The 9,141-nt window shown below is 44.4% G+C and overlaps 1 pseudogene; it reads right to left on the bottom strand.

Moving 5' to 3' along the window:
- Positions 1-446: 446 nt before the first annotated feature.
- Positions 447-8,295, bottom strand: LOC110309950 (tRNA wybutosine-synthesizing protein 5 pseudogene; annotated as a pseudogene).
- Between the last annotated feature and the right edge of the window lie 846 nt (positions 8,296-9,141).

The raw sequence follows: 9,141 nt of genomic DNA, 5'->3' as shown, positions 1-9,141 counted from the left end.
TGGCTACGCTGACAAGCAAACGGCAATCTCAAGGCGGTCCACCCCTATACAAAGAGCTGCAGAAAACCAACAACTGCTGAGAGAGGGGGTTTCACCTTCCCCAGGAATGAACACCCCTCTCCAAATTGGCTATCTAATACCAAGTGGTCAGACCCAAATCATGTACATACAAGCAACACTAAACAGTCTCAGCAGGTTGTATTTATATAGTTACACACACACACACACTAATAATAATAATAACCAAGAAAAAGAGGCTACAAATTTGAGAGGGCATGAGTTGGGAACATGAGGGGCTGCAGGGAGAGAACACAGGTGAGATTGGAGGAGGAAAGGGAAGCAAGGGAAACAATGTAATTATACTTGAATTAAAATTTTAGAATATTTGTAAAAAATAATATGCACAGAATTCAAGGTAAGACAGATATAATGAAAAATACTAGCTGTCAATCATCATTGGTGTCCACTGTGTATGAAACAAACACCTTTCAAGATGGAAACCACTACACAGTATAAAAGGAGGGGCTTTCCTATGCCAGCCCTGGCTTTGAGTAATGCTGAGGAAACATATTTATTCAAAGCTTCAATGCACTATAGTGGGGCAGCTCCTGAGTTATTCTAACCTGACTATGCTGGCCTGACCGACTTCCCGGCCAACTTACCAACCACATGGCTGTTACCTGCCATCTTAGTCTCTATTGGCTCCCTAGTCTTCACCTGAGACGCTTACAACTCTCCTCTCAGGGCACGGGAGTCCCTCCTTTTCCTCTCTTTCCCAGGTATAGACTAGTCAGCACTTTGTTTAACTGATCAGGAGGTGGTGGAGAACAATGTTTTACAAAATACTGAGTCATATTCAAGTCCAGGCTGCAGCCAGATCTCTGGGCACAGAAATCAGCCCATGAACGCACAGTGCACAAAACCATCTTCCAACAATGCAAAGCAAAAAGTGTCAAGTGGGGGGGGGGAGGGCAGTGAGATGGCGGCTTAGGAAACGAAAAGAACTAAAAGCATTGAGTGGCCATCCTGTCTCATGGATCCATCTTTCAGCAATGTCCTCCCTAGGGAACAACACTGAGCCACAAGGAACCACCACACCAGGGGCGGCAGAACACAAACCCAGAGGCTTGTGACTTAGAAAGAACCAAGGGAAGAAGCTGTCTTGGCTAAGAAATGCTCCTTTCTGGGTGACTGCGATTAAACAATGAGAGTGGAGTGGAATGTGGATGGGAACTCTGAATGGTTCGTGATACTGGACATCAGTGGGTGGAGGTGTAGGAGATGGAGATAAGTTTGATTGGATGGAGCACAGTCCAGGGTCTGCTGTAGGTTCTCCAGGACTTAAGCCCCAGTGAGAAGCACACAGGCCAGAAAGAAAGAAAGAGACAGAGAGAAGAGAGAGGGAGGGAAGGAGGGAAGGAGGGAGGGAGGGAGGGAGGGAGGGAGGGAGGGAGGGAGGGAGGGAGGGAGGGAGGGAGGGAGGGAAGAAGGAAAGAAGGAAAGAAGGAAAGAAGGAAAGAAGGAAAGAAGGAAAGAAGGAAAGAAGGAAAGAAGGAAAGAAGGAAAGAAGGAAGGGAAAAGAAAATTTAAACATCATAGTTTAAATGAGCATACAATCTGATGGTTTTTATTAATGTTTATAAATACAGGTCACCCATTGTTTCCCATATATTCCCCTCCCCCATCCCTTTGCCCCGTTATTGCCAGTCCTGTTTCTGACCCCAAATGATTGCTCCTCTGGTTTCATATCGCATGGATTCCTTTACCCTCTGTTTCTCCTCCTCTCTTCTTTTACAATCCCTTTTCTACTTTCATGACCTAAACACACATGCTTAATTTAAATGTAGATTCTGCAGATGAGAGAAAACAGCTGTCCTTCTCAGCCCAGCTTGATTGGCTAAATATAATGAGCTATGCAGTTGGTTCCAGCCACTTTGCTGTGACTATTGTGATTTTATTCTTATTAATGAAAAATTCTGCTGTGTGTGTGTGCATTCTCTTTCTCCGATTTTACATCGGAAGTCCATGCTGGTTCCATTTCCTGCTTACTGTGAGTGGAGCTGAGGTAAATAATGATTTAGAGTCTTTGTGGTATATGTCTAGGAATTACCAGTGTAGCTTGGGCAAATGCTATCTCTGTGTTTAGTTTTTTGAGGAACCCCCATAATGATAACCACAGTGGGTGCTCAAGGCACCAGCTCTGTACAAATGTTTCTTTCTTACACTTTTATGATCATTTGTGTCTTTGGTCTTCCTTTAATATGTTTTGTTTTGTTGAGCCAGAGTTTCTCTGTGTAGCCTTGGCTGTCCTGGAGCTTACTGTCTAGACAAGGCTGATCTCGAACTCCCAGAGATCTACCTGCCTCTGCCTCCCAAGTGATTAAAGGTGTGCTCCACTACCACCAGGCATTCTTTTACCATCTTTTAAAAAATAATTATTTTTAAATTTTGAGCATATGGGGATGAGGGCAGATGCCTTTAGAGGCCAGAAACCTCTGAAGCTAAAATTACTTGTAGATGTGGGTTGCTGGGAACCAAACTCAGGTCCATTGCAAGAAGGAATATGTGTTCTTAGCTGCTGAGCTATCTCCCTAGAGTCCTTTCTTTTTATTTATTTATTTAGTGTGTGTGTGTGTGTGTGTGTGTGTGTGTGTGTGCGCGTGCGCGCACGCGCGTTTTATGTACATCTATGTGTGTAAGTATGCATGCCCAGGCATACATGTGGAAGCCAGAGAAGGAGAACAGGTATCCCTACTCTACCACACTTTGCCCCAGTTCCTGGAGCTATTCTGATAGACAACAGCCCCAACAAGCCCCAATTTCTGCCCCTTCGGGCACATGCAACCATGTGTGGATCTTATATAGGGATTTGAACTCAGTTCCTTATGCTCAACTATTCAGCCACCTAGTCCTTTCTCCCTCTCCCCCTTCCCCTCCCTCTCCTCCCCCCTCCCCTCCTTCTCCCCCTCCCTCTCCCTCTCCCCCTTCCCCTCCCTCTCCCTCTCCCCTTCCCCTCCCTCTCCTCCCCCCTCTCCCTCTCCCTCTCCCTCCCCCTCCCCTCTCTCTTTTTAACATTTTAAGGATTCTTTATGAGCTTCACATCACTCATCCCAGTCCCACTCACAATCTCCCTGTCCCCTTGTATCTACCCTCCACCCTTGCAAACCCCCCCCCAAAGAAAATAAAAGACAAACAAAAATAAGCACAACAAAACAAAGTATAGAAAACATCTCATGGTGGAAGCTGTAGTGTGCCCCAGTGTGTTCTATAGTATACTTCCCTGGCAACACACCTTCACTTGCAAATAATCACTGCAATGAGTCATTAGTTTGATTCTAGGCCTCTAGCTTTTGGTACACCATTAACAGTGGATCTTTGCTGGGACTCCTCCCAGCTATCATGTTGTTGCTCTATGTCACGGAGATCCTGCAACTTTGGATCAGCAAGACTGGCCCTTTCATGCATTCCAACAGTTCACAGATGATGTAGGTTTGGGGGTGGGCCAATTCCGGGCCCAGGATGAGGGCCTGGGCGGAGGGGTGGGCAGATAACTGAGCTGCTTAGTCCGCCAGCTCTCCCTTATCTGCACCACCACACTGCATAGCATGGTGGCAGGCAGGTCTCTGGGCATCTTTCCCTCTGCTATGTGTGGCATGGCGGCAAACAGGTCTCTGGATGTCTTCCTCCTCCTGTACTGTGTTATATGGTGGCTGACAGGCTTCTCTCTAGATAGATAGGTAAATAGATAGATAGATAGATAGATAGATAGATAGATAGATAGATAGATAGATAGATAAATAGATAGATCGTCAGAATTTTAGTTATTTACATCTTAGAGCTAAAGAATGGTTCCACTAAGATTCTAAATCCATACCAAGTAGAAATCAGATAAGCATCTCCTTTTATACCATAAATTTGAGACTTATTTTTCCTGTTTTAAAAAAAGCATCTTTAAATATTTATATCTGGTTATAGTTTTCAAATACTTGAGCTGAGTTTTATTTATTTTTAATTTTTTACTACATTTAGTTCTTTTTTTTTTCTCTCTCTCTCTCTTGCTATAGGCTTTGTCTTGAATACATGAGACCATTTAGCATGTATAGAAGTCCCTGTATTCCTCTGATAATTCAGCCAGTGTTTTCAAAGCTCTGTCCAAGATCTGCACAGCTCTGGATGCTGCTACAGGATCTCTGTTACCACGGGTATCCGTTGTGTCGTAGGGTTCCCATGGAAGGTGCTTCCGAAAGCTATTCCCTCCCACTACAAACTCCTCAGAGATTACCGTATGGAACCATAAGGCAGGAGTGAGTAGGTCATCACCAGCTTCAAGAGAACACTCATACCTCCTCACCTTAGGAAAGGGTGGGGATTTATCCGGCTCTGGGCTGCCAGCATTCAGCACTTCTGATTTACAACCCGATAAATATAAATGTTGTGCATCTCCAAGACTGAACAGCACAATTTGCTTCTTTCCTGTCACTTGTATGAAAACATGATCCATTACATCACAGTGAGTCCAGCATCAAAATCCAGGTGAACTAATTAGGAAAGCACTGGAAAGGGACTGCTCCTCTTTAAAGAATATGGGAAACAGTATCTCCCTTTAATGATGGAATCCGCCATCTGATATCTACAGCATCTTTCTTCAGGTCTTCTCCACGTGATGGTTAGAAGTACTTCCCATCCTCTGAAATGAATTCTTTATGTGCTTCCTCAGCCACTCTCTGGGCCAACTTGTTGAAAGGTAAATTTTCATGAGGTTCATCTGTGTGGCCGCAGGAGGATGGATCTTCACGTCTTTCCTCCCTCCAGTTTGGCTCAGGTTCCATTGCCCATTTGCTTGCACAAAAATCCCAAGTGGAGTCCTTTCAACACAAGAAGTTTTCTCTGCACTTTACTTTCTTGAAGTTTTATTTCATGTGTACGGGTGTTTTCCCTGCATGCATGTACATGTACATTGTGCCTGGAGCCCTCAGAGGCCAGAAGAGGATGCTGGATCCTCTGGAATTAGAGTGACAGATGTTTGTGAGATGTCATGTGGGTGCTGGGTATTGAACTCAGGTCCTCTGCAATAAGCAACAAGTGCTCCAAACCCCTGAGCCATCTCTCTAGTTCTTTTATTTCTAAAAATACTCATTTTTATTTTATGTTTATGAGTATTTCTCTCTGTGTGTATGCATTGCGTACATGCCCACAGAGGCTACAAGAAGGCTTTGCATCCTCTGGAACTAGAGTTAGAGTCAGTTGTAAGATGCCATTTAAGTGCTAGGAATCAAACCCAGATTCTCTAGAAGAGCAACCAGACAGTGCTCTTAACTTCTGAGCTATCTCTCTAGGCCCTATACATTCAATTTAAAAAACAAAAACAAAAAACCACAAGAACCTCTCATGGTTTGGCCCTAGTGGCTTACAACTCATTGTGTAGGCCAGGCTGTCCTTACCTCATAGACATCTGCTTGTCTCTGCCTCCCAAGTTCTGGGAGGGAAGCCATGTGCCTTCACTTGTACCTTGAAGTGTTTATCCTCTATCAGTTTCAAAGTTTCAGGTCTTATATAAGATCCTTGATCTTTTTTTTGTTTTTGTTTTTTTGTTTGTTTGTTTTTTGAGACAGGGTTTCTCTGTGTAGCCCTGGCTAACCTGGAACTCACTTTGTAGACCAGGCTGACCTCGAACTCAAAAATCCACCTGCCTCTGCCTCCCGAGTGCTGGGATTAAAGGCGTGCGCCACCACTGCCCAGCCTCCTTGATCTATTTTTGATTTACTTTTGTATCAGATAAGAAATACAGGTGTTTTTTTTTATGTGTTTGTGTACTTGTTTGTTTGAAACACCGTTGTGTGTAGACAATGCCATCCTCCACCTCACTATGCAACTGAGGCCGGCTGTGAACTCCTGCCCTCCCTATCGCTGCTTCCCTAGTGTTGGGATTTTAGGTACATCTCACTCTACCTAGTTTAGTTTCGACTATTACATGTGGATATCAGTTTTTCCAGAGTGAGTTGTTGAGGAGGTGTCTTTTTTAATGTTTATTTCAACACTTCTCTTGAAAATTGGGTGCATTAGTTGTATGGGTTTGTTTCTGGTTCCTCGAGTTTATTATATTGGTCTGTGGGTCTTTTTTTTTTTTTTTTTTTTTTTTTGCAACAGCATCTCATAGTTTTTGTCACTATGGCTCTATAACATAATTTGAGATTAAGTATTATTTTTTTTCTCTGCCATTATTCTTTCTACTTGGGATTTCTTAGGCTATTGTGTTCATCCATTCATCCACATGAATTGTAGGTTTTGTTTTGTTTCATATCTTTGAGAATAATATCATCAGAATCTTTTTTTTTTTTTTTTTTTTTTTTTTTTGGTTTTTCGAGACAGGGTTTTTCTGTGTAGTCGTGGCTGTCCTGGAACTCACTCTGTAGCCCAGGCTGGCCTCGAACTCAGAAATCCGCCTGCCTCTGCCTCCCGAGTGCTGGGATTAAAGGCGTGCGCCACCACGCCCGGCTTATCATCAGAATCTTGATGAAGACTACTCTGATTCTTTAGATCATTTTTTTGATAATATAGTCATTCTCCAATATTAAATCTACCAATCCATTGAGGTTTTTTAATCTTTTAACATATTACTCAAATTGTTTCCTCCATGTTTTAAAAGGATCTTTTACTTCTTCAGTTATGTTAACTCCTAGACATTTTTTTGTTTTTTGTTTTTGTTTTTCTTTTTTTAAAGATTTATTACTATATCTAAATACACTATAGCTGTCTTCAGACACACCAGAAGAGGGCATCAGATCTCATTACAGATGGTTGTGAGCCACCATGTGGTTGCTGGGATTTGAACTCAGGACCTTCAGAAGAGCAGTCGGTGCTCTTAACCACTGAGCCATCTCTCCAGCCCACTCCTAGACATTTTTAAAGTCATTGTGAATGTTATTTTCTTCTGATTCTTTCCCACAAGTTCAAGTCTCTTGCTATAATGACCCATTAAATTCTTATAACATTTAGATATTTTTCTAATCCAATGTCACCAAATCTTCCATATTCCTCGAAAAGGAAACATGGTCTGGTTCTTCATAGCAACACCCCACTCCTGGCACCGCATCCTGTATTATCTGCCTTTTGTTGCTGAGAGAGAGCATCATGAACACAACCAATTTACGAGAGTTTAATATGGCCTGCAGTTCCAGAAAGAGAGTCTCTAATGGTGGGGGAGTCATGGCAACAGACAGCCAGAGCAGGAGGCTGAGAGATCACGTCTTCAGCCTCAAGTGTGAAGCAGACAGAGTGACACCGAAGTGGAACCAGGCCATGAATTCTCCAAGTCTGCCTTCAGTAATGTGCTTCTTTCAGCAAGACTACACATCCTACAGGTTTCATAACATGCTCCAAACAGTGTCACAAACTGGGGATCAAGAATACAAATACCTGGGTGTGGAACAGTGAGCTGTGCACAGACAGCCTGGTCTCCAGTCAAGCATAGGTCTTGAACCCTAGGGGACCCAATGGGTAATAATTTCCACCTACATGGAACGGAAGGTGTTTGATCATGTCTCCTAGACCCCTGGCTCCTGTCCAAGTTACTGCCCCCGCAGCCCCCACAGGAGAGGTGTGTGACTATCAGTCACGCAGACAATGTCACGAGCTCCTGGCATTCTGGCTAGACTCCGCCCCACAGTTACCTGACTATAGCCAAGTATGCTCCTCCCCCTAGTTACCTGATAGCCCAGCCCACTATAAAAGGGGCTGCTTGGCCCCTCTCTCTTTTTAAGCTCTCACCTTTCTTACTCTCATCTCTTGCCCTCCTTCTCTCTCTCCCTTCCCCCTTCTTGCCACTTGGCCATGGCCAGCCTCTCTCCCTCTTTCTACCTTCTCTCTTTCCCCCTGCCTTTCTACAACAAAGTTCTAAAACCATAGACTGTCTCTGTTCATCAAGGCCTGTCGTGCTTGAATGATGAGATAGGGGAAAGCCTACCTCCCACTGGAAGGCCTTCCTGTGCTCCAGCCATGGACCAGACCAAGGACTCTTGATTGTGTGGGAACCACCCAGCGCCCCCTCTCCCCCTGCCCTCTCCTCCCTTCAGCCCCGGGGCTCTTCCTCAGTGTCCAGCAATGTCTGGGATGCCCAAGGCTGAGAGCCTGGTACCTAGGACTGCCCCTTGTCCACCACCCTCTGAGCTGGTGTCCAGTGGCTTCCAAAGCCAAACACCCACCAGGGCCACGTGGAAAGCCTCCACCTGCCCAGAACACCGGAACTCTGGCAGGATGAGGGTTCTCCCAGCGCCCACTGGCCAACACCTCGGCCATTTCTCCCTCAAACCATCTCACTTAGCATAGAGAACAACTACTGCTTTTTGTCTGTTGATTTTGCATCATGCTACTTTTTTCTCCAGTCTAAGAGTTTTCTTGTGGAATCTTCATTTTTTTAAATATTGTGAGGAGTGGGTGCAGTTGCCACCCCAAGATGGCGCCCCGGACGGCTGCCAGGTCTTATGACCTGCGCCTGACTTCCTCTTTACCTCAGACTTAGCCACATCCCAGCCGCCTGCACTGCACAGACGCCATGCCTCATCAGCTCGCCTGAGGTGTCGTCACTTGCTGTGAACCAATGGACTGCTGTTATGTGACTGGGGTGATTGGGAGGAGTCAGTAGAGTATTTAAGGGGCGCCCTGGGGTTGTTGGGGAGGGGGGATTCCCGTTCCTGCATTGCAATGCGAAGTGTTCCTGAATAAACCTGCTTGAAGAAGGACAACATGGTGTTGCGTCTTTCCTGCTGGTCGGGGTGGATGCGACAAAATATAAGATCATACCATCTGCAAATAGAGATAGACTTTTTCCTTTCCCTCTTTTGTACCCCTCTTTTTTTTCTTGTCTTATTTCTATAGCTAAGGTTTTGAGTACTATACTAAATAAGGGTAGTGAGAGTGGGTACCCTTGTGTCATTCCACAGTTTAGACAACAGAAAAAGCATCTCACTTTTAATTTCCCCCACTGATCGTGTTGTCTATGGTTTGTCATTACAACCTTTATTGCGCTGTGTTGAGATATGTGCTTTTTTTTTTTTTAAACAGAATTCTTTTTTTTTTTTAAGATTTATTTATTTATTATAAGTACACTGTAGCTGTCTTCAGACACTCCAGAAGAGGGCGCCA

Source organism: Mus caroli, unplaced genomic scaffold (genome assembly GCF_978045245.1).
Source record: "Mus caroli unplaced genomic scaffold, Mus_caroli_1 scaffold_12, whole genome shotgun sequence".
NCBI lineage: Eukaryota > Metazoa > Chordata > Mammalia > Rodentia > Muridae > Mus > Mus caroli.
The sequence above is the reverse complement of the archived record's forward strand: the minus strand, read 5'-3'. Positions and strand labels throughout refer to the sequence as shown.